The sequence below is a fragment of the Argiope bruennichi genome, chromosome X1, assembly GCF_947563725.1.
Source record: "Argiope bruennichi chromosome X1, qqArgBrue1.1, whole genome shotgun sequence".
NCBI classification, from domain to species: Eukaryota; Metazoa; Arthropoda; class Arachnida; order Araneae; family Araneidae; genus Argiope; species Argiope bruennichi.
Genome location: NC_079162.1, coordinates 96,327,901 through 96,354,977, shown reverse-complemented (window position 1 = coordinate 96,354,977; position 27,077 = coordinate 96,327,901). Strand labels below are relative to the sequence as shown.

Below are 27,077 nucleotides of genomic sequence, written 5' to 3'. Positions count from 1 at the left end.
TAAACAGTGCTGAAACTTGGAGATCGGAATGTTGGCTCAAGTTCTATCCTTGGAATCTGATCACGGTTTAAAATTACGTTGTAACTTCCAAAATAGAATGTTCAGAAATGGGATGTAAATTCACTTAAAAGAAACGAATCTAAACCTGGCAGCAAGATTCTTATAAGAATCAACAGAGCTCTTAACGCACACGAGGATTTTTGTATGATCTCAGAAGAAAATTCCCAGGAATTATAATTTGATTGACATGTCCAGTCATTCAGAAACCTCTGTCTAAAACTGCATATATTGCATGTTAACCCTCCAGCAGCGTATTCCACGATTTCCGCGGGTTGGCAATCAGTCTATTGCATCTCGCGTTTTTCGCAGTTTATAGTGTTTATTTTTACGATTACAGATTTTTATTGTATTATATTATTATCGTGTAGCATACAGTATTGACTTTCTTTGAAATATATTTGAATTTATCTGCAAATATCGCATCTAAATAGGGATTTCAAAAAATTGCGCAGTCAGAGGGCTAATATGGGTTTATCTTAGAATATTTTATCATTCTTTAAAGTCTGTAACAAAATTTTTAATGCACCTTTTATTCATACAAAAAGTGTTTAACTTTAATAAAAATTCTCTCAAAACAAATGGTTATTTTATGGATTATCTATGTTATCTCATTGATTCGTTGTCATTTATTTGCTTATAACTATCATGGGGTTAAAGTAGAAATTAAGAGAGAGGATACTGAACCAGATTCTATTTTTGACATCGGATCAGTACTGAAAGCTATGGGATTCAAGTTTCAAAACAGGTTTTGAGTATCTTTAGAAGTGGGGCGTTAATGCAGCTCATTTACTCAGTTATGAGAGATTGATTTCTTTCAGTTATTAAAGATCTTGCCAAAAATATTTAAAAATTTCCAATTATAATCAAAGTTAATTTAATTCCAGTCGGTTAGTAACGAAAAACAAACCTTGTACTTGCAATTCCAATTTATTCTTAAATAAGTAATTTGAGTGATAAGATCTGAGAATTTATAAAAAAGAATTCAAAGAAATAATCTTTCTTTTACAGAAATTATATTAATCGATACAAACTCTGTTTTAGAAAAAGATAGAGGATTAAACTCTCCTTAAAGATAAACTCATCTTTAATTAAAAAAGTTAATCCGTTATCGAATTTCTTTCATTTTTATGATTATCATTCCCTGTTTTCGAATCAAACTTGTAAAAATTGGGGGACCATCTCTGAAATAAAAAAAAAATAGATTTCAAAAATTGTAGCATTGCTCCAATTGCTTTTATTTAAAGCAATAAAATTCCAGTCTTATTTTAAAGTTGTCAAAAACCCTTTTGAATCTTGAAATAATACATGAGCTTCAGATCCTCCAGTTACGTTTTTATATCGATTTTTATATTTACCATATTCCAAGAAAATAAATCTCCATTTATGAAAAATGCATTAGTTTGCTTTTATATACATTTTCCCATCGCAACTAAGAACATATTAATAGTATTTTATGCAGATAAGTATAATTCGTTATATATTTTAATTCAAAAATGCATATCGATTTCTCCCTCTAGGAAATATTTTAATTAATTTTTTCTCGGAGTCTAGTAGAAAAAAATGTTATTAATTTTTCGGCATAGAATAAATGTTTTTCACTGGAACTCAAAAATTTAGATCCATTCTTACTAATAGAAATAATAGGTGCTATCCAATAAAATTCAATAGGAAAAAATCGATAAATTTAGGTTACATATATTATTTTATTTCCTACCATGCTCCTTGCGAGAGAAGAACCAATAGTTAAATTTCGCCTTCGAAAGCAGAGGGTTTTTGGTTCGTAACCCATTTCTAACAAAAGTTGTGATGTGATTATTGTTCCTTAGTAAGCCCTTGAAATTTCAAAGATCCGACATTTATATAGTTAAAGATGGCTTTTTCACCAATAATCCGTAATCAAATCAAACCAATCCGATATATTAGGTCGTTTACAACAGTTCTTGCCAGATTTTCAAATACAATATTAAAGTGTAGGGTTGGGTTATAGGGAAACGTTGATGCTTTATTAGGCTGTGTTCCTTGCACTTGAAAGATGTGTCTTTTGTCCCTTCAAGTTGAATATTGATAAAATTGATCAATTTTTGAGAACAAATTTTTAAAAATAGACAATGAAAAGATCGCTTCGCAACTTTTTAAAATTCGTAAAACTGTAAATTCGTAAAACTGGTGATTTTGCAGTGGGAGATCAACCGAGACCTGGATGAAAATCCAATATTGATAACGGAATTCTGTACTTGAATGGAAGAAAACTATAGAATAACAAATAAGGAAATTTCGAAGAAGATGAACATTGATAATTCAATCACTTCTTGCCATTTTAAAAGGCTTACATTTTTAAGCTTGATACCTGAGTACCTCATCTCTCTTTCATACATCATCCATTTCTTTCCTTTCACGTTGCAACACAAAACTTTGTTTAGATTGTGTGGTAATAAATGACGAGAAGTAGATTTTATATTGCAATTCTCAATGTAAAATAACTCAGAAAATAGCAGATGAAAGCGGAAAGCCAGTCGCAAATTCTGGGCTGAACCTTTTAAAATTTGTTGTGTGTTTGGTGATGCGCCACCGCAATTATTCGTTTTGAGCTATTTCAACTTGATGAAAATATGACATCAAAATAGTTCTGTGAATAACTCCTCAGACTCGACGCAGCCATTAGAGAAAAACGTCCACTGGCAAACAGAAAATGTATAATCTTCCATTTCGACAATGCCAAACCACACATTTTATAACAAACGCTGAAAAAATTGCAAGAGTTGAAATGAGAAATTCTTCAACATCCACGATATTCTCCCAATCTTGCACTATCTGATTATCACGCGGTTCGGGCTTTGCAAAATAGTTTAGATGACAAGCTTTTAAAATCCGAAAAATATGTATAAAAGTACCTAAAGAGAAGGAAAAGCAAGATCATTTTTCAAAAATGGAATTGGCGAGCTTGAAATCTAAGAAAATCTCTTATACGGAATAATGGAGATTATATTCTTGATAAACAAAGTTATATTGTCAAAATTTCATTTGTTTGAAGGTTAAAAGTAGATAGATTACGATCTTTTGTGGATCTAATGCTCAGTTATTCTGATGCTGAGATTAAAAGTCATCAGTTAGTGTGGTATGGAAGCTACGAAAAAGTTTTGCTGTCACATGTTCGTTCTGGTTGTTCAACCACGAATTAAGGTTCATTCAATCAGTATCCTTGAAAAGCAAATTCAATCTTTTGGTTGTAGAACATTGATTTGTGCTCTTGGAGGCAAACACTCCAGTGTGAGAGAAACCAGAATGTACACCGAAATGAAGATCGATTTGCAATATTGCAGGAATTATAGACATTCTGGAAGAGAAGCAAATTTTGAAATGTTGAAAATCATGGCTCAAAGTTACTGTCCGTCTTGAAATAGCCCTCATGTTAATTGAAAATGGATATCAATATAACTAAATTCCAATTCACAAAGAGACATTAGAAGGTTTATGTACTTATATAACTTAATAACTGTCTATAATAATTCAAAACGCTTTTTTGAAAGATGATTTTGAAATTCGACTTAAAATTTGATTTTGTGTCTAGTTAGGTCTATCAGTAATTAACATGTCTCTGCGTAACTATTATAAAAGTAAATGGTTTTTCCACAACTTTTACAGTTTATTATTTCCTATATAATACAAGCTTTAATCCTTATTAAATGAATATCCCATTATTAGTCATAGATATAATGATAGGAAATCGCTTGCAATAACGCCTGCCTCGTTTTATATCATAGTTACATTTTCTTAAAACTTATTATAAAGTTCCCGTCTAAATGGAATCTTGCTATGATATGAAAATATTAAAAACTGACTTCAGACCATCTCAGAAAAGCAGTACGCCATGTTATTAATTAAAAAAATATTTGCTCTTATTTTGGCAAAAATCATAAATCATAAAGGAGAGTTCGAAAGATAAAAAAAAATTGAATGAAATAGCCAGTTAGATAACATATATTAAAACAGCCAGTATTTAGTAAATATTCAAAATTTAAACACTACCAAAAAATAGTGAAACTTTTGATAAAAAATATGAATCTTCATTCATTATCAAACCTTCTTTTTTCCTCTTATTAACCACGCATTTCTATTCAATTTGGTCTGTTTCAAGCTTATAAAAATTGAATTACTTTACCGATTTTTCAGTCACTTCTTAATGAAATCTTCCGATTATAATACATTAATGTTCAAAATTCTGCTGTCAATTAATCATTTAATTAAGTTAAATTTCGATTTCAAACAAACGATGCCAAATAATAGGAAATTTAAGAAAAAAAATGCATGATTTGAAAATTTTATATCATTTCAATTAATAAAGTAATAATTAAATCAAATTGAAAAATTTCGTTATTTTCATTAAAACAAGAAGCACAAAAAGAAATAACTACAGAATTCCATAGTCGCGCAACAACTATACCAAAGGTTTGTTAAAAATACTTTAGCAAAGAATGGCAACTAATTCCATAAAAATATTGCAAAATTCTTTTTTGCTTGCATATTCTGGATTTCAAAATAAGTGCTAATTTTATAAAATCAAAGCACATTCAGTACATTTTTCTAAGACAATTGTGGCTATTAATAAGTACTATGTAAACTTTAATCAGCAAATCACATTTAAAAAAGTAACTAAGTTTATAAAGTCGTAAACGAGTATCAACGATAATTCTGTATCATTTAACATTATGTTTATAAAAATTATATTAAATAGAAGATTTTTAGAAAAAGGATTGATTATTTTTTTTTGTGAAGATTTAATGTTATTCTTAATAAGTACATAGGTGATTTAATTAGTGAATTGAGGTGAAAAATGAAAAGGCCACTGCGGATCAAATTAAGAAAAAAAATTAATTTTAATGAGATGGTTCACGAAAGATGAGGATAACAAATTTTCACTTCAATACGGAGCAAAATGAAAATTTTAATAATTCAAAAAAGTTATAAGCGAACGTTATTTTTGGAATACAACTCATTATAAAACAGCAACAGTTGCTTATGAGGATATATAAGGAGCTCATTTCATAATCAAAATAATTATGCTTTATTAGAATAATTTCGAGGATGTTTTCAAGAAGATGAGTGTATTTTTTATTGGCAGTGTAAAAATTATACATGAGAAGGGATATAAGAATTCTTGTTGGAACTGAGATATTTTCTATACATATACAGCAATGGTTTTTATTTTATTTAAAATAGGAATATATTTGTTTTAAATATCTTTGTTATTCACATTGCTTGAAAGAAAAATCTGAAACAGAATTTTAATATTTTTAATTAAAAAAAAAACTACAGGCAAATGAAGCTTGAATAAGTTTATATGTAAAAAAGTGTTCACAAATTTATCTTTATTTATAGAGTATATAATATACTAGACATCATTTATTTATTTAATTATTGATACCATCGCCTGGTTAGCTTAGATGCTGACATAAATATAATATATGTATATACTTTTTAATTTACCAGTAATATATATTACTAGTAAATTAATGTCGTTTTAAATTCTGAACTATTTCCTGAGAAACCAAACTAGTTAATATAATTTATAACTTTAACTATAACAAATTCTTGAGAAGTTTGCATTTAACTAAAACAGACATCGTGGCTAAAAGCATTTGTTTGAACTTTTTGAAAGTATGAAACTCTTTAACTGGCGGTAGTATCAGATACTTTTGAAAGGATTTAGACTATTTTACAGAGAAACGAAAAATTTTGAAAATGAATGTTCCAAAAATAATCCTGGTAACTTTTCAGGATTTTCCGGTTAAAAATATAGAAATAATTTGAAGTACATCGCATTGATTTTTCAAAAGTACTTTCCTCCACTGAGTTTGCTAACAGTCTAAACAAATTTAGCTTCCCAGATGTACCCAAAAATATTTCCTTTAGTTTACTCATTTCTTTGTTATGTAGAACTACTATTTTTGAAAGATATTTAGTAATATATGAGTTTACATTGAAGTTCTGTTAATGTACCATAACACTGGGCCGACATACTTGTTTTTGAAAGAATCATACTCACCTGAATGCTTTTATTTTTTATTCTATCATTTTTTTATTTTATTCTGTCCGCCATATTAGACACTGAACTGAAAAAGTTATGGGATAGCAATATGCAGATAATAGTATTATCGCATTCAAAATGAATAAATGGGCAGTGCAGTGGTTAAAGCTTTCATTTATATTTAAGTTATTCATGTGAACAGGTTTTTGACGTGATTAGTCACACAATAGGAATTAATAGACTTTGAAAGTAGAATTGTAATTGGAGCTAGACGCATGGAACATTCCATTTTGAAAATCACTAGAGAATTCAACATTCCGAGATCCATAGTGTCAGGAGTGTGCTGAAAATACTTAATTTCAGACAGAACCTCCAAACATGGACACTGCAGTGACCGACCGCCTGCACTAATGGCTGAAACCAGTGACGTGTGAGTAGAATTATCAGTGTTAACAGATAAGCAACACTGAGTGAAACACCCGCAGGAATCAATATGGGACGTAAGATGGATGTGTCCGTTAGGACAGTACGGCGAAATTTGGCTTTAACGGGCTATGGCAGCAGAAAACCGACTCGAGTGCCTTTAGCACGACATCACTTGCAGCTCTTCTCCTGGGTTTGTGACCAGAGACCTAGGTTGGACTCTGGACTACTGGAAACCGTGGCTTCGTCAGATCAATCACGATTTCAGTTGATAAGAGCTGATGGTAAGGATAGAGTATGGCGTAGATCCCACGAAGCCGTGGACTCAAGTTGTTAACAAGGCACTATGGAAACTGGTGGTGACTCCATATTAAGGCGGGCAGTTTTTAAATGGAATTGACTGGGTTCCCTGGCCTGACTGAACCGATCGCTGCCTAGAAATGGTTATTTTCATATATTTGGAGACAACATGAAGCCATTCATAGGACTTCCTGTACACAAATAAAGATGTAATTAATATAGACTACAATGCGCTATCCTTCAAGCCACAGTTGTTAGCGATTGTCTTATAGAAAATTCTGGTCAATCCCAATGAATAATTTGGCCACCTAAATCTCCTGACTTGAGTGACGACTTGTTCAATCCATAATACTTCAAGCTGCTACAATTCGCCATACAAAAAGGGGTCCAACGGGTTATGAGGAAGTGTCCCATGGTTTCTGTTATCCAACAGCATTAGTTTCCTTGAAATGATTTCCTTTCATATTAGTTTCCTTGTAAATGATTATTAATCCAATTTATTGATTTTATAAATAAATCTTTTATTTTTATTAATCCCTTATCCTAATGATCCCATTATATCTAATTGTGGCCCAATAGCTGATTTCTAAAAAGTTGAAGATAAGTTTTTACTTCCAATTAGAAAAATGTTTTCAATGGAATGACAAAGAATTATTTTTCATGTTGTTTCACTCAATAAAAATAATAATGAAAAATTTACTAAATATAAATTTTTATGCAGTCTTTTAATCCTATTTGTCACATTTAGTAAAACAATTCTGAAACACTAAGATTTTAAACAAAATATTTTTTTCTGCTCTTTCATGACAAAACCTGAATGAGTTATGAAGCTTCAAATTTCACTATTTTGGGCCAGTCAACGTCCGTCCCGAAAAAGTGGCATTTAATGATTGGTTGGTCTTTTTAACGTTGTCTTTAAAAGTATCTAATATGACCGAAAATCATGAAATTCAAATCGCCAATCAATAAAAGTCACTTTCTCGAGGTGACCATTGATGGGCTTAAAATAATGAAATTCAATTTTTCATAATCCGTTCAGATTTAAATGCAAAGAAGTGGAAATTTTTGTTTGAAATGTTATAATGGAAAGATTATTTTACTAAGTAAGACTAAAAAATAACTAGAGGGCTATATAAAAATTTAAATTTTATAATGTTTTTATTATCACATTTATTGACTCAAAGAACAAAATGACAAAAAGTTTATCTCTATATATTTAAAAATTAGTTATTGGTCACAATTAGACGGGTACCTTCTATATGGTATACTTATAGAAAAAACGTCGAGATTCATTTTCGAAAAAGAATTACATTAACGCTATATAAAAATATTTCGTACCTTTGTTAGTTGTATTAATTAATAACATCATGAAGTAGTAATATAACAAAATGAGCTTGCACGTCGTATTAAGTCTAATTCCGATATTACCGGATTTAATATTTTTATGTAGTCTGTTAATACCGATGTTCATCTGTATTTTTTTAATACAGATGATTTTAAAATATGCTTTTAAAAATAACATAGCTATTTTTTTCAGATTTATGATTGTTATCTTTAGAACGATGTTACATACCACCCTGGTGTTTCACTGGTACAGGTGTTCTCTCATTTGTTCCAATAACATATCAAATTATCCAATATCATCCTATATAAGTATTTCTTATATGACGAAGAAATACTTACCTAATACTTAGAAACTTCTTTATGCTGTTAAGCAAATTGCGATATTAGATAACAACATATGTATGAACTCGTTGCTGTTTGGATGTCTGAAAATATTTTGGCATCCAATATACGTAGTTATTATTGTGAAAGGCCATTTGCAGATTCGAATAATCCAGAACTTTTCTGTTTATCAAAGTTTGCTCTTTGTTTGTGAATATGATCTTATATCTTAACTACAGGAATTTTAGATGAAGCGGGGACAAGAGTTTAAATGGATATACTTTTTTTGAAATGGAAAGCCAGATTTTTGTTGAGGTTAATTATTTTTAAAAAAGCCTATAAAGCCTAGAGTTTATGATACAAACATAATAATTACATAATTTTGCTTAAGAGTTTGTGACTAAGTAATTTACTCGGTCAAAGGGATGTTGAACCATTCTGAATTTACTAAAATTAGATTATTATAACATCTATCTTCCTATAAATTTATATTTTTAGTAAAATGGCAACATCAGCAACGTTTCTTGACTGAAAATCAGCATTGTTAAAATGTATAATATCATGATAATGATATTGAAAGCATCATTATCATAATAATATACATTCGAATACTGTTGATTTCCAGCTAAGGAACGATGCCATTGTAATAATGTAGTTATTTTCTTCCAATTATTTTATTTACCTTTCACGATTCCTACAAAAAATTATTTGTTTCATGAGAAGTTTGGCTTTGTAAAAAAGAATCTTTTTTCTATCTTCTGAAAAATTTGAAGTCTTTTGGATCCTAATTTTGAAAATAAAGATGATCAACGAAAGTTTATGCTTCGTTTGTATTTAATTGCACTAATCTCTCCAAAATTAGATGACATTTATTAAACTAAAAATTTAAACTTCTTTTATGCTTCAGAAATGTTAGAAGATTCTGGTTTTGTATTCCTGAAAATAAATAAAATAACCAACTATAAAATAAAAGCCTCATATACATTTATTTGAAAGCTTTTCATAAGAAGTAGATGAATTAAATAGGTATCCACATTTAAAATTATATAATTTAAAATAAATGTTACTTACAAAAAAAAAGAGTTAAAAACGTTTCGTCTTTTGTATGTCACAAATAATAAGCTATTTTTGTAACTTTTAGAAATTAAATTAACTCTTTTATGTTTACCACAAAGTCAGATAATCCTGAATCTCATTTTACAAAAATCATTTTTTTATTCAAAATGTCTGAAGTAAACATTTAAATTGAAGCAAAGAATAAATATGTTTGCATTAAACTTTTTCTATTTATTTAAAACATTCTTTTTCTCTTTATTTATAATATAATTTTTCTGAAACTCATAGATAAAAATGCTAATTAAAAGCCTTTATCGAAGTCTATACTTAAGAATTTTGAAATTTAGTGAACATATAAGTAATATTTTTAGTTTCCAACGCCATTAAATTAAAACCGTTTCATCTCTTTATTGTGAGAAAGAACGATTACCATAAATGATATATCAACTTTCTTAATCTCAGAATGCCGCCATTTTCAGAAAGAAATTTATATATGTCACATGCTTTGTCATATTGAGTAACATTGTATTTCAAGGTATACTTTTGACAGTGGAACTTTTCAAGACCTATCACTTTCTCTCTCTCTCTCTCTCTCTCTCTTTTGATGGCTCACGTAGTGTGGGAAAGCCGTAAATAACAACAATGGAACAAATTCAATACTAAATATATTTATTGAAGTCATAAATCTTATAAATGCTTTGAAAAATATACAATGCATTATGTTTATACACTTCATTCGTATAAGACGGGTATGGCCAAGAGACGTATCTATCTAAAACATAGTCGTAGGTTACAGTTTGATGTACGACACGACTGTCAACAATTTGAAAGATGATGCTTTAGACGCCGTAGTTGTACATTTCCACGACTTAGGAGCTTTAAAAATGGCTTTCGATGAAAACTATTTGTAAATAGACGCTATGGAAATAGAATGCATAACTTTTATTTTCACATTACCCATTACAGAATTAGATCAGCATATATTCGATGGCTTAATGCCAAATAATGTCTACAATTACAAGAATGACAAAAGTCTCTTTATCTTAAGGAAATGTTCCTTATTTGAAGTGAATTTGCTTAAAAGAAATGGGAATGCTAAATTTTATGGGAAATTTTGAATTTATTTGTATAAATTACGGTTCCACTTATTATTTAAAAAACACACACCGGGTGTTTGAAATGGGAATCGTAATTTTGAATCATGGTCCAATGAAGAGGAGGATACCTGATCCAGCATCGATCTGTTCAAGCTTCTATACCACTCCAGCAGAAAGACCTTTGATCTTCGACATCAAATTTAACATGTACCATTCCCCCATATATGGCGGTTATATGGTAGAACTTGAATTTGAACCTGGAATTCTCAGGCACGGAATTCGAGATCTTATTAGTACTACTTAGGAAATGCTTAAATCATTGAACGTATAAAATTTGAATTATTCAAGCATGAAATTCGCTTTCGTATATTTTCAAAGGAAGTATTTCTTATAGATCCGTTGCGAAAAAATAAATTTGATTTCATTTTCGAATGAGAAAATAAGCTTTTTTTTTTTTTCTCAGTAAAGCTTTTGAATTTATTTTATTCATTCAAATCCAGTATTAGGATCAGTCCTATAGTAATGTTATCACTGTTACATTTTAACATTTAAATAATTCACATATATTTTGTAAGATTGGGAAATATTTCACTACAAAAGGAATATTTATTTAAAAGCAACGATACAGTTTGTAAATAAATAATAATGCAACATCTGAAATGAAGAATCAGAAACAAATTTAGACATTGCACTGCTGTAGTTAGTTTCGATATTCTTTCTTTTTTTCGTTTCAAATTATTCTTTTACAAATTTATTGCGATGAAAAAAGGGTTCTTTTTTCTATAAATGTTTCACTAAGAATAATTATAACAATAAATATTTAAGAAAGCAGTTAAATACAAATTATATTAAAGATGTAATACATATAGTTTCGGGACTTCGACATAAAATGGAATTGAATTTAAGTAGAGAACACAACTTGGTTTATGTAATTTTTAAGTAAAAAGCATATATATTAATTGGACTATTTAATTAAAAAGAAGCTGTGCTTACAATAATCATTATAATCAAACTTATATTAGTAATATATCGTTATCGTTATAATCAAACTTATATTAGTAATTGCTGTAAATTAAAGACTTTTCTACAACAAATGAATTTATTTCTTTTTATAAAAGCATTTAATTGCATAATTGAACGGGGTTTTTTTTGGCGTTAAATTTCGTTTGTTGAATTTGAAATTATTTGCTTTTACTTTAGAAAAAGAACAGAGAAATTACTTTGAGAGAATTAAATGCTTTTATTCTTTATCGAATGTTATTACTGATGTTTTATATAACTTGCTTACATGATGATTTTAATCGCATAGAAACATCATAGAATACAGCAAACAGCAAATCTTCGCATATTTAAAAATAATAGTTTTATCTTAAATAATACTAAATAAATGAATAAGCAACAAATTACACAGGCAGATGCGCATAAACTAAATATTCGTTATAGAATTCACATATTAAGGCACGATTTAATATTGCGGTATTTTGTTAGGATTTAAGGATTAACTACATTCACTCTTTCCTTGACTCGTAATAAAGAAGATACTATGTAATTTCACGAAATATTTTCACGCTGTATTTAATTCATTTAACATCACTGTACTACAAACGTAATATGCGTTTCAAATATTTAATATTTATATTTAGTAGAGTCTGGAAGTCTGTCTAATCCCTCATAGCCAAGTCTAATTCTTGTTAATTTCAGAATAGTTTTGCAACTAAAGGTATTGAAATTAATTTCTTATAATAGTTAAATAGTATAAAAATTGTACAGAATTACTTAAAGATTATTTAAACGGAAAGTAAAAAATGAGCAGGTGTTTTCTTTTTTTAAAGGAAATTAAAATATCAATGATTAGTGACATGTTTATTTTTTATGTCATCACATATGTTTTAAATTCTTATCTGTTATACAGCCCTGATCGTGAAACAATTTATTTCAGTTGTTACAAATTTGGGCAATTATATGAAATTTCAGTTTTACGAAGCTGATATTTTTCTGATTTTTTATTCCCGTGAAATTTGTCCCATTATTATGATACAAAAGATTCTTTTTGCTAAATTATGTTTTATTCCTGTACTTCGAAAGAAAGTAATGATATTTAAGTTCAATTATTTACGATGCAATTAGGATTTCTATTGTATGCAAAGAACGTTTTTTTTTAAACTCCCTTAGATAGAAATAAAGAGAATCATTAGTGTAATCAATACTTATTCATGCTGAATTTTTCTGTTTATATTCTTTTCAGAAAATGCTTTCAAAGTATACGAGTTTAATACTTTAGTAGATTTTCAAAACATGGCGAAAGGAAATATATACGTATAACTATAGTTATTTATTAATTTGAGGATTCAATGTTCAAAAATTTTGAAACGCAATTTTATGTAATTTATATTTTTGCTGAAATATCGCTCAAGTTTCAAGAAACATTTTACGAATAATTCATTACCGAAGATCAATAGAGATTGTGAGATAATTTTCCAAATATGAATTTTTTTATTAAATTCCCTTACATTTTCAGTAACTAATACTGATAGAAATGTAATGCAATAAATTCCGTAAATTCCATCCACTTTTTTGTCAGAACTTCTTCAAAATGATCTATAATAGCAGTAAGGAATTTTCGACTGAGGTCCATTTTTGATAAACTGTACTATTCTCAATTTACGTAAATAGCCATGTCAAAAATATTTAATAATGTAAAAGGAGAGATCATGGAAAATATATCTAAAAGAACCATTAATTTTATTATATTGATAAAAAAAACTAAAACTATTGCATGTAACCAGGTCTTGAAATGAATTTGTAAAATCAGGATTGATGAAATATAAATATTATGCATAAGATTATATCCCGGAGCTTATCTATTCATTCAGTTCTCATCATATGATTCAAATTCTCAAATTTCCAAATTATAAAAACATCATGCTAAATTATATTCATTTCCAGGAAGTGCTTGAAGCACAAATGGATCAAAATTATTGAACGTCATAAACCGATATTACCATTATATTTGGCAAGTTGCTACCATTGCATTTACATTACAAGTACTACCATTACATTTGGCAGGAATTGGCAAGTTGTTTTCTTTCCATGGTGAATACTAATGTTACGTAATAAATTGTTCAGAGCGATGTATTTTTCGGTAAAGGAGTTTCCGTGAACTTGAATCCCCATCTATTTATCCCCTCGCATCTCCCTGAAAATTCTACTTTGTTTCTTGCTTCATATATGCCCCAAATGTTTCTGTTCTCATGAAAAACTACTCATTTGTATCATTAATATAGATAAATGTTCGCTGTCTAGAAGTTCTTCTTTTTTCTTTATTTTATTAAAATGTTACGATATTATTTTATGTAAAGTGTGGAGTCAGTCCATGCTCACTGGATGTATGGCAAACACATCCCCTATTTAATGTTGGAATATATTGTCATGAAAAAGAAAGGAAAAACACAGCAGGAAATAAAACAATGTACATGTGACATGTCGTGTGATATGTGCAGTTTAAATAATTCCCATGTAACTCCTGAATTGAACATTCTATACACAGTACCAGAAAGACTACTCTTAGGTTGGCAGTTTTTTGTAAAATCCTGTCTATTTCGGAGAAAATATTTAGATACGAATCGCATGCTGATTGCATATGAATATTGTTCAATATTATCAACATATTAAATGGTCATTTAAATAAATAAAAAAAACATGAATGCACTTAGAGTAACAAGTTATTCGGAACACTCTGCTATATTATAGTACTCATTTTATGGTGATAATTATTACTGATATTTTGAACATACACTCAGTTTTACCATGGTAAAATCGGGTCCGAGATGGCGCTATATGACATTGTCAGCATGGGAGCTGTTAGAAAAAGGCTCTAATAGTTAATTATAAAAAAAATATTAAAGCCGTTTCGAGATACTCGAGATATATATACACACACACAAGAATTGATCGTTTAAAGTTATAAGACTTTTACTGAAGCACAGATGTTTACATTGGTTTGTTTAGATTCTGCTTGGACTGGTAGCGTCATCTCTTGGACTCTAATAGTTAGTTATAAAAATGTTTTGTGTGAATGTAAAAGCTAATTTTTTTCAGGAAAGACACCTTATAAAGATAAACTTAAAAAGCAAAACCTTATCTAAATATAAAATGTGATAGAAACCGTTAGAGCCGTTTCCGAGATACACGAAATAATTATATATACAAGAATCGATCGTTTAAGCATATAAAATTATATAGTTTATATGTTTAAACGAGCTTTTGTTATTTTATAGTTATATTATTTCACACTCTTTTGATTCAATCATTTCTTTGTTTTAGAACCCTATTCATTAATAGTGATATTTTATCCTATATAATTCAATCATTTATTTTCTTGTCGTTTCCTTTTAAAGACAAAAAAAATATATACATAATTACTTTAATATTTATTGGCTGATGTAGCTCTAAATTATCCTGCCTAAAATTAAATGGAAAGTATTCCTTCATTTATATGTTAATGAAATATACTAAAAGTTTAACAAAAATGTGGAACTTTATCATAAATTTACATTAATTTATAGTGGTGATTTTATTTTATCTCAACACTGTTTCCGCGAATGAACAATGGAGCACTTATTCATAAACAAATAACCTAAAACAAAGTAAATTGGTATATAAATTCCATTCAGATATATAAACCAGTTTGGAATGGTTACATTTATTTATCTTTAATTTCTAATGAAAAAATTCAAAATGATAATCAATCACAGATATAAAAAATACTTGGTATATACATAAAGAGGATTTTGTGCAAAATGTTATACATATTTATAAACTACTCTTCATTTCTAAATCTAGATAGCACTTTGATACTATTCTTTGAAATATTCCAATCTTATTTGCTAGAAAAAAAATTGCAAAAAATACTGGGCTTAATATGGTTTATTGAGTCGCTTTAAATTTTCGCTTAAAGCTTCAGTTACTTTAGATTCCGAATTATTTGTTTACAAAATCACGCATTCTTTAAATAAACTTTTTAAAGGAATAGTAAACTATTTTGCTAAGCCTAATGAATTCTGATTCTTTTGTATTCATCTAAATATGTTGCTATGCAAAACATTGTTAATTCATATTTGCAGCATATATTTGAAGAATATAACGAGCACTGTTCAGCATTTTTGAGAGTTAGAAATGTGAAATGACTAATTAAAGTATAAAAATATTTGTTGCTTTAAAAACTATTTTTAACTATATACAATTTTAAAAAGCTATTTTAAAAGACATTTAAATGTTTCATGCATTCTAATTTTAAATTTTACTTTATTGTCACATAAAGTATATTCTAAACAAATATGTGCATTATTTCCACACTTTTATTCAAAAGAATTTGCATTCAAGAAATATTTTTAAGCATGAGAAATCCTTTATTTTCCTTGATATTTCTAATTTATTTCAGTTAAACTGACTTTTAAATTTTTAAATGAAATCGAATTCTAAAATGAATACTCAGACTTATTTTACTTCACAGCAGGGTTTTCATTATAAATTTTATCTCGTTTCCTCAAAAATTAAGTAGCATGGATAATTTCATAGACATGTTTACAATTTTCCTGGATAAACATTTAAAACATATTTTCCGAAATTGGCAAAACATTCAATTTATTTAACGATGTTCATTTTATTTAACATTTTAGTGCTGTAATGCTAAGCTAAATGAAAGCTAAATGAAGCTAAAATGAAATAAATGGAAATTATATTTTTTGGCTGATTTTTGCATTTCAGTTAAGGCATTCTTTTCGAGACACATTTTTCTTGCATTGTTGACATTTTGAATTGTTTTGGATTTTCTTTTGATTAAAAAAAAATTGAATTAATGAATGTGAAAGACACAATGAGTGGGAGTTAGTTTCAAATGCTCATTCTTGATTGAAAAGCTCGTTCATTTTTTTTGGTTAATAGTTTATCTGATTAGAATTTTTTTAATTAGAAAACATTAATATATCTTTAAAAATAAAAATTAAAACAATATTACATATTTGAAGAATAAAATGAAAATAATATTTATTAAACTTGAGAAATTATTTTGAAGTACTCCCTTTAGACACAGAAGTTTCAAATCAACTTTCAATTTTAGCGATAGAGATAAAAACATTTTCTATTCACCTAAATGTGATTTTTAATATATTTTACTCCATTTTAGGTTCTGAATTCATGTCCGGTTCTACCGAATGTGAAATGCACAAAGGCACTTGAACATAGAGGATGGCCGTCTTCAACAAAACTTAGGTTCGGATTGGACTCCTTTTTTTCCGTCGAATTCGATTCACTGCTTTTAAAAAAAAGGGTAAGTCATAATAGGTGAATTTTAGTAGCTCAGATATGTATTTGAATAATATAAATTTAAAATGCTTCGTTCTTTGATTACATAATCTACTTATAGGATGCGCTGTTTTTCAACTGGAAAATATTTTTTATGATGACACATATGTTTTTAATTCTTACTTACATGGCAGAAAATTTTTAAAGTTTAAGAAGAAATATTAAAAGTTAAGAGTGAGAGGTCGGTTGAATAAAATGGCAGATAGAGGTTTCGCATCTCGAGATTTGCCTTTGTGAATTCTCATTTTTCTTTATTAAATCAATTTTTTTAAGATTCCTTATTCTTCGAAAAACGTTAATTTTATGCATAAAAGGAATTTAAAAAATATGGTACATTAACTACACTTCATGTACTACTATTTTATTCCTACAAAAGATTTTTTGCCACTATCCATTAAATTAGATATGTATTGTAAAAATTAAGATGAAATTGGCAATTATACTTTTTCTTAGAGAGCTCAGTCTATGGATAGTCCCATGCAATTCTCTAACGATCGTCATTTAACAAGTAGCTCTTCTCTCTACTCCCAACAGGCAGCGGTAACTTGGTGGTAATAACTTGCCTTAGGGACCTGGGGGGGTTCCAAGTTAGAGGGCCCTATTCCAAAGAGGAACCGCCATGTATGTGGCTGTGGTACTTACTAAAACCGTCGGAGCCAGATATTCTCCCGCTAGTGTGTAGTGCTGAAGTTTGGAGTGGAGCGTTCTAGCTCAAGTGTCGTCCTCGTTATCCAACTACAGTTTAAAAATACGAGGTCTGTCCCATAATGTTCCCATATGTTGTTTTGAAATTGGGTGTTAGTGTTACTAATCTCTACCTCTCGGCTCCCATGCCGTATATCTATGATCTTCAAAATCAGGATTCAGTTGGTGCCGAATCTATGGGCACCAAATACACTAACCTTTATTTTTTCGAATCCCTTTATTTTGGCAAAGCTTTGTAACCTAATTGCACGTACAAAGGCGGGGATATAGCAATTTTTTTTCTAACAAGAAAGGGGTTCATGTGTATAGAATGTTTGGATAACCAGGTATTAACTCATATTATAGAGAACATTTGCTTTCCATCCAGTACCTCTCACTTCATTGCTACCTCAGACAGATAACAGAGTAATAACAGGGGTATTTTGCATTTCCATATTACTGAACAAGAAAAAATTGCTCATTTCAAGGTCAGCAAATATGACCTAATTGTGCTTGATATTGCATCAACTCAATGGCTATGGTTAAGTGTTTAACATTTTTTAGAAAAAAAATTAAATAACCAATTAAAACTGACAATTAAATTATCGTTGTGATGAATTTGAGCTGAAAATATGAGGAAATCACATTAATTTATCAATATCCAGTTGCATTATTCCTTTGCCATTCCTTGCTCCTTCATTATACCTCCTATACCATGACATCATATGTTACTATTACTTTTAAAGTACCATAGAAATTCATTTTATTTGGTCCGACATTACAATATCTTCGTTCCTTTTCGAATATGGCTTTTCACATGCAGTCTTCATGTGTAAAGGTTTGAAGTCTTCCTTGAGTATCCCAAATAAAGTGTCAAATTACTCCACCCATGCTTATCAAATTCCTTTCCAACGGAGTCATCTTTAATTACTAAACGGACATTAATGTTATCACAGACTTCATCACCGTAATCATGTGTTTCAATAAAGGGAAGTGTACCGAAAACCAGCTCAATGAAGTTGCGAATGAGGTTGCAGGCATATAGCTGCTGGTAGACTAGAATATTCTATGCTAGATTTATTTTTCTTATTCTCTCCAGATATTTTCATTATGCAAGAAATAATAGTCACTTATGTGGTCTCTTGGCTCTAGCTAAATTACAGGAATCCCACTTCATCTCAGACGAGAGAGGCTCATATATCTCAATCACTATCTCCTCCATACTGGCTGATGGAGTGGCCTGTAGATAAGCAGTTTGAAAAGATCAGAATTGATAGATGGGATCAAACTATTGCACTAAAATCAGCAGGTCTTTTAAAATCAAAGTGTAATTGTATTTAAAACTATATTTTATACAACGGTATCCCAAAACTAAAAAAGAAAGTTTACAAAAGTGATACAGGGAAAATCATTCAGTGATTAGATGATCACTATTTATGCTTATTTTCTGTTTTTAGCTTAGAATTTATTATCATCTACATTATAGAAACTTGATATCATCTTTTTTCAATAAATTCTCTACCAAATGGTGCTTCCTGTATAGAAACAAAATTAAATTAAATTTACACATAATTAAAATTACACATAAAATTAAAATATTCTATTGTAATCTTCAAGACACAAATGTACAAATTTCGAAACTCTAGAACATCAAAAAGTGAGACCTGTTTTTTAGAAACTTTTAAGCTTAAATTAAAATAAATAGATATTTATTTCATTTTTTTCATTAAACATGGTAATTTTTCTTTAAAGTTTACTTGCCAAAGCTACATCAATTCTGTTTTGAATTTTCACTTCATATATAATTAAAGATATAAAATATAAAAGTTCATGACTTTTACACAGTAGTGAAGAAACTAATTTGAGGTCCCAAAGTGAATCAAAAATTATGTTTCATATGACAGAATACTATTACTTAAATTTATATATGAAGAATATTATTTTCTAAATTTATATATGAAGAATATATTTCCTTTACTTTTAAAATATAAGTTCCAGTTTCATTTTTTTTTTTGCGATATTAAATTTTAAATAAAAGTTTGCGTTGACAGAAAATACTTCTTTCTCAAGAGAAAACTGAGCTTAATTAGGATTAATTAAATTCAGTTCAGCCATCAATGGATATGAATATTTCTTCCATATTTTCTTTTAATTGCAATTGTCCTATTATGAAGCAGTGCTTCAGACACTTTTGAATGAAGTAGAAAGTGATTTTAGTGATAAGGATAATTGTACAGAAGAGTTTTTCGATGAAAATTCGCATTCAACTGATTCTGATATGTATGTTCAAACATAATTAATTTTTCTAGTGATAATGTATTTTGAAAAATTTATAAAATATATTAATATACCAAGAGAGATATATATATACAGAATTTACAGGTTGATTTTTATACTAGTTCTTAACCTGTATGTTTAAAATGCCCTAGAAAACCGTGCTCTGAAAGTCACAATGTGAAAGATAAAAAAAAGGACCAATTTTACCCATTGTCAATTTTTTTAAAATTTTTCATATAATTGTTGAATTTTCCATTATATTGTTTTCTATATACCTTCATATACAGTAAAAATAAATATGATTCTAAAAGTAAAAAGTAATATGTTTTTTCAAGAATATTATTTATTGTAACATGTAATTTAAGAAGAAAATGTATGTTCCAACGCATTTACTTTTTTCAATGATAATATATTTTGAAAAATTTCTAAAACATATCTATATATCAAAAAAAAAAAATCTGCAAAATATATTGGCGGTTTTTCATACTAATATAATCATTAGAAAATTTAATTTGAGTGTAAATGAAATGCGGTCTCGTAGACCGCAACTCCCTAGTTAAGTCCTAAAATTTCACCTCCCCAGTTAAGGGTTGGATAAATTATTGTTCATTGCTGTCTTATACATCAGCTCCATTATTAGAGCTTTTATCATCATAGAAAAGAATAGAGAAAACTTGACATTTGAAATCCTTTTAGACTAAAAAGAATTTATTTTAGACTAAAATATATTATTTTTAAACTAAAAGTTTTCAAAAGAAGTTTTTTTGAGAACATTTTTTGTAAAATATATGATGTTGAAGCCATAATAGTTCTATCTATCCAATGATCTTATATGATTGTCTTTTATTTTTGAATGTTGGCTTATTTAAGTGCTGTTGAACTGTGCGTACAAATAAACAGCACTAATAATTTATTTACACAAAATCTGTACAACATATTTGGTTTATATTGATCAAAATGAAAAAAAAATCATTTCTTTAAAAGTCTTTTGGAGTGAAATAAAAAAAAAAATTACTCGGTGTGATTTTTAAAGCACTTTTTCATAATTAGAATGTGATAGAAATGGCACTTTCAGATTTATCATTTATAATCTCATCGTTTTACCAATTAATCACGGATGTCGGTTTATTTTATCTTGTAAAACTGTCCATTCAAGCAATCAATGCTACGTTCTTCTAAATTTTGTTTTCCTTACAAAAGGTTTCGGAAAAATTCGAAATAAATTTTTTAAAGCAGGAAAAAAAAGAGGGGGGAAGTTGTAAATTCAAAGTGTCCTTTCCAGCGTAATAATTTCATTTCATTTTATTTTCGAAAGAAAATATTTAACTTTTGAAATTTTAAGGAAACGAAAATCATATGATCCTTTTCTTCTTCTTACCAAAGCTTCAATTTTCTGAAATTAACCCTTTGCAGTCGAATGTCTTTTCTCAGTCACCATTGAAAAGGGGGCATCATTTTAACATTTTATTTATTTATTTATTTTTAATTTCAATTGTTAAAAATACCTACAGATTGTTCAAAAGACGTAGATTCATTTTTCAGGGAAATTGAACTTAAAACAGTTGCATATATTTATTATTTGGTGTAATAAACAGGTCAATGTATTAAGTGAATAATTATGCATCGAATTATTTTTCCAAGGGCAAAGGGTTAATATTTCATTAAAATCTTTCCTAACACAACAGTAAATAAGACAGAAAATTTAATCATTTCAAAATACATTGTTAAATTTATGGAAATATTTTGATTGGAAAAATTTCTAAATAAATTTGGTTATTTAAATCGTTTTTTTATACCTTGCAAACTATAAAAAAAATAATTTCCTATCTATCTTGGAGTCTCATCTATTTACCAGTTAATTCTCGGTTTCGGTTTATTTCAGTCTCGTAAAACTGACTTTTTAGGTAAGTGAATAATTATGCATAGAATTCTTTTTTCGAGTGGAAACGGTTAATATTTCATTAAAATCCTTCCTAACACAACAGTAAATAAGACAGAAAATTTAACCATTTCAAAATACATTGTTAAATTTATGGAAATATTTTGATTGGAAAAATTTCTGAATAAATTTGGTTATTTAAATCGTTTTTTTATACCTTGTAAACTATAAAAAAAAATTATTTCCTATCTATCTTGGAGTCTCATCTATTTACCAGTTAATTCTCGGTTTCGGTTGTTTATTTTAGTCTCGTAAAGCTGACTTTTTAGGTAAGTGAATAATTATGCATAGAATTATCTTTTCGAGTGGAAAGGGTTAGTATTTCATTAAAATCTTTCCTAACATAACAGTAAGTAAAACATCAAATTTAACCATTTCCAAACACATTTTTAAATTTGTGACAGTGTTTTGATTGGAAAATTTTCTAAACAAATGTAGTTATTTAAAGCGTTTTTTATACCTTGAAAACTATAAAAAAAAATTATTTCCTATCTACCTTGGAGTCTCATCTATTTACTAGTTAATCCTCGGTTTCGGTTTATTTCACTCTCGTAAAACTGTCTTTTTAAGTAATCAATGCCGCACTGTTTTAAATTTTCTTCGCTAAAAGAAAAGAAAAAGAAGTTTAAGGGGGAAAAAAATTCCAAACAGCAGTTTTTCTGGACTGGACAGAACATGGGCAAAGTTAAACAGCCTTTTCCCAGCGAAATCATTTCCTTTTCTTTTGGTTAGGAAATATTTGACCTGTGAAACTTTAGGGGAACTAACCACATTATTCTTTTCTTCCTCTCCTCGTGGTTTCTGTTTGCTGGTAGGCGGCAGTACGCTCGCTGTAGGCGGCCACTTGGGCGAAACAGACCCCATTCGGCATTATACCGCGGCAGATCGCGGAGTCATCATCCCGAACACATGGGGAACATTGATCTAGAGCGGCCGAATCTAGACTTGGATCTTTTTTTCTCGCTGACCGTTACTATAGTAACAAGCCTGCGATATTGGATCTTCTAACTTTGTGGGTGAATAGTGAGAAACAAATAGGGAGCGTAGTATTTAAAAAAAAATTCGAAGAGTGAAAAGTTTGGAAAAAGTTTCGCACTTACTTTCCAGGACGCTGCTCTTTCTGTTTTCGCTTTGAACTCTGTTCTACAAGGAGCGACAGTTGAAGCACGTGGGTACTACAGTTATTGTTCCCAGTGCAAAAACAATAATAGACATTCCAAAGACAATTTGTGACTGAATCTTTCCCACGAAGTTGTTTTGAAAAGCAGGTAATGAGAAATTATTTTTTTCCTTATTCGCAGATTTTTTTTTTAACTGCCACCGCTTGTCCTTCGGCCTCGTTTGAAAGGAGATAATGAAATATTCCTATTTGTCGTATGGTGATGCGTATATAAAATAACTTAAAAAAATTATTTTATTAGAAAGAAGATTATTTATTATTAAAAAGTTAATTGTTAATTTTATAATATCAGACGATAATATAAAATCTGGACAAATAAATGATGAAAAGTTCTAAACTGATTTAAATCGAATAATTCTGTATAAATTACATAATTTTTTTTTCTTCGGAACATTGCTATTTACCTTGCAAAAAATAAAATAAAAAATTAGCTGAAAAATAATTCTTTTATTAAAGTTATTTATCTCTTATTACCTCTGTAATCTCTGATGATAATTTGAAATGATAATTAGAGTAAAAATTAATAATTTCAAACGAAATGTTTCTGTATAAATATTATAATATGATTACGCTGAGGTACGTAGTCTTTTTCTGTGTCAAAGTAGCTGTGTTAATGAAATGCGATGAAAGAAATTTATTTTAGTGAATACTTCAAGATGTAAAATAAAATCTAAAATGAAGTCAGCGCTTAGTATAATAAAAATTCTTTTGCGTAGTTTAAATTTTGTTTTTTAATAAAAAGTTTTAAATTAATAGTTAATAAAAATATAGTTAAACATGAAAAAAATAGAATTGTTTTAGATTAGTCCATGAAAAATTGTTTTTGAAACTTTTGATTGAAAAAAGGATGAATCACCGAACTCATATAATATTTTAAGTCTTTGAAGATTTAAATTCCTGTTCTAGTTTATAATATTTCTATTTTACTTAGTTTTAAGATAAATGCAATTAGCTAGAGCTTTATAAATTAATAATAAATTATATCACCAAAATTTTGTTTGTTTTAAATGTAACAGGTTGTATCTGAAATATATATTGAAGTAATATAAGATAAAGTATGCTATAAGCATTTCTCTAACAGAAATTATTATATCTGTGTTAAGAAATTTATTTTAATTTTAAAGCTTTTTTTAACATTTTTTCATACTTTCTTAAACTCAAACATTTTAAAAATCATCAAAAAGAAATGACTTAAATTTGACTTATAATCTATTCAATGTTTTGATTTCTTAGACAAACCAAATGTAAAAAATGCATTTATTATAATATTGATATTAATATTTTTTATTTTATGAGAATTAATTTGAAAAAATTATTTAATTTTTTTGTGTGAATGTGTTGCTATTTGAAACTAAATATTTTAAAGTGAAACCTAGAATCAAAATATTATTTAACGTAAATGTGCTACGACATTTTTTTGAAGAAATTTATTTATCAAATGAAATATTTACTGCAAAGATAATAAGAAAAATAAAATTTAAAAGCAATATAAATATGAAAAGAAAAGTTTTTCCAAATAAAATTAGCATGATCTTTACAATCTACATAAATTGTATGTTTAAAAGTTTAGTGAAAGATTGTAGAAACCCCAGATATATTAGAATACACAATTTTAAATAAATTGAAAAGGTTAATACATTAAAAGAAATGTGATTCTAGTTTATGAATAATTTTTTCGAAATACTTTTAAATGCAAACGAAATATTTGTAGGAAATCACGTATAAGAGTATTGATTCGGTTATAAATGCACTAAATCATTTAAAATTTAAATATATTCCGCGTCAAAGATTACTTCGTTAAATTATTTTCCTTATTTATTTTTAAACTTGTATTTGAAATGGAAAGAAATAAGAAACTGCTGTTCAGTCAATTCAAACTGTTGAAGTGAATTGTAGGAGAAGTTACATTAGCATTACTGCAGTATATTTTTTTAATGAATGCTTTAATGAATGTTTTGACTACTCATTATCGGTTAACAGTTCTTAAAATATTTTTATTAATATGCGTATATTACCTTAATTCCTAAATTGCCCTTCTTGAATTATGTAATATTGTAATTAATTGCAAAGACTTTTTAGAATCATAGATTAATCATTTATTGGTGCATTCACTTTAAACGAATTTTGATTGTTACTTTTTATACTGAATATAAGACAATTTTAAAATTTTGATTTCACATATTTTTGTGGGGGAGAAATATAGGATCGCAGCATTGAGCATAATGATTGAGACATTTTTCAAGCAATTGTACATAATCGTATTAGGCAAAAGTGTATTTCCTTATGAAAGTTAATAATTAATTCATCTGAAAACAGATGATTTTTTACGTGAATGAAGTTTAGAATTAATTTAATTCTGCAATAAAAATAAAATAACTAGACTTTTGGATTTAGCTACATTTTCTTTCTTCTTCATCCGAAGCTGCGCAAATTCTAAAATTTTAATGTGAGTTGTATTTGTCTTAGCAATTTTAGATAAGCCATTTTCATCAAATATTTTATATACAAGTTACACCAATATACTTATCAAAATCAAAAGTGATCATTTATTTTTTGAAAATATTTTGGACATTTTTCTTGATTGAAAAGTTGTTGAATTTGCAACATTACTTTCTCATATTGTTTCCGTAAAAAAAGGTATGTGTCTTAAATCCTTTAGATAGTGATTTTTGGCCTATATCGAGGTAGATATGAAACCTGTATTTCATGTTAAAAAATAACATCCAAGACGAACTTTTTTACTTTTTAAAAAATTTAACGTTACGTTTTAACTTACGTTCTAACAAATTTCTTAAAAAAGCAATTAACGTTAATTTTCATTTTTAATATTACTTTCTCACATTGTTTACACAAAAAAATATGTGTACTGTTAATACACATATCTTTTAAATAACTATTAAGTAATAATTTTTTTTAAAGTAACGAAAGTTTGTTACTTTTTAAAAATTGAATGACGATTTTAAATATGATTCAAAACAGATACTATATGATTAGACTCATGTCGTATTCAAAAAAAATTCTTATGTGAAATAATGGCGCTTCATCGAAGACAAACTGATTTGGCGATTGTAATGATTTTTTTAAAATATATTTTCAAGAGTTTTTGTTCGTCTAAAAGAATTTTTTAGTAATACTCATAATTTTTCTTTGTTTATAACAACATGCAAACGAATTTTGATTGATACAAAGGAACGTGTACATGATTGCTTAGAGCAATCATTCGCGAATAGCGTGCATGGTAATTATTTCAACTGAGATAGAAAGAATAAAAAACTACTCTTTCTGCCTATTTTGCATATTTCAATCGAAAACTCAAAGCAAAAGGGCAATTTAACTAGCAAAACATCCTCAATATTTATGAGCAAATCGTGTTTACTCGAAATAGTATTATTGTAATTATTATTATTATTTTATTTATTTATTTATTTTTGTAATTTTCTGAAGCTAGATCTTTAGTTTCGTTTTCAATCGGAATCAGACAATGCATTTTGAAAAATGAGATTTTTCGACATCTTTTTTTAATATAATAATTAGAGTAACATGTTGCATACTGCTTGTAATCTAGTATTCTTATATGGTTGAGATAAGGCATCTACTATTTTTCCAATTACGTTTTCATGTCAATTATTTTTTTTGTAATTCGTGACTTCAACTTGATTTATGTAAAGAATATCGAATGAAAAAGTTAGATTGCGTGAACACAGACTATCAAATGACGTAATTCTTCCCAAATTCAAAATATTGCAATAGTAATTAACTGCAGAGTTAATCTGCAGTGAAATGAGGGTAAATAAGTTTTTACGAAAAATGAAATTGAAATATTTTATTGAAATGCTTGTAAAATAGTACTTTTTTTTTAAATAAACGAATACACTCTTAAAAAGGACTGAAATATATAGTGCATTTGCCAAAAACAATACTAATTTATTATAAAGCATTCAGCAAAATATAACTGAAACACTAAAATTTTAAAATATAACGAAACATAAAAATAAACCGAAATATTCT

General features: G+C 28.1%; 1 protein-coding gene across 1 annotated transcript in view; it reads left to right on the top strand.

Annotated features, from left to right (window-relative positions):
* The first annotated feature begins 22,779 nt into the window (after positions 1–22,779).
* LOC129958574 (atrial natriuretic peptide-converting enzyme-like) overlaps positions 22,780–27,077 on the top strand; it is a 676,434-nt gene continuing 672,136 nt past the window's right edge. The window contains exon 1 of the mRNA XM_056071145.1: positions 22,780–23,157. The gene's annotated coding sequence lies outside the window, so the exon portion shown is untranslated. The remainder of the gene's footprint in view (positions 23,158–27,077) is intronic.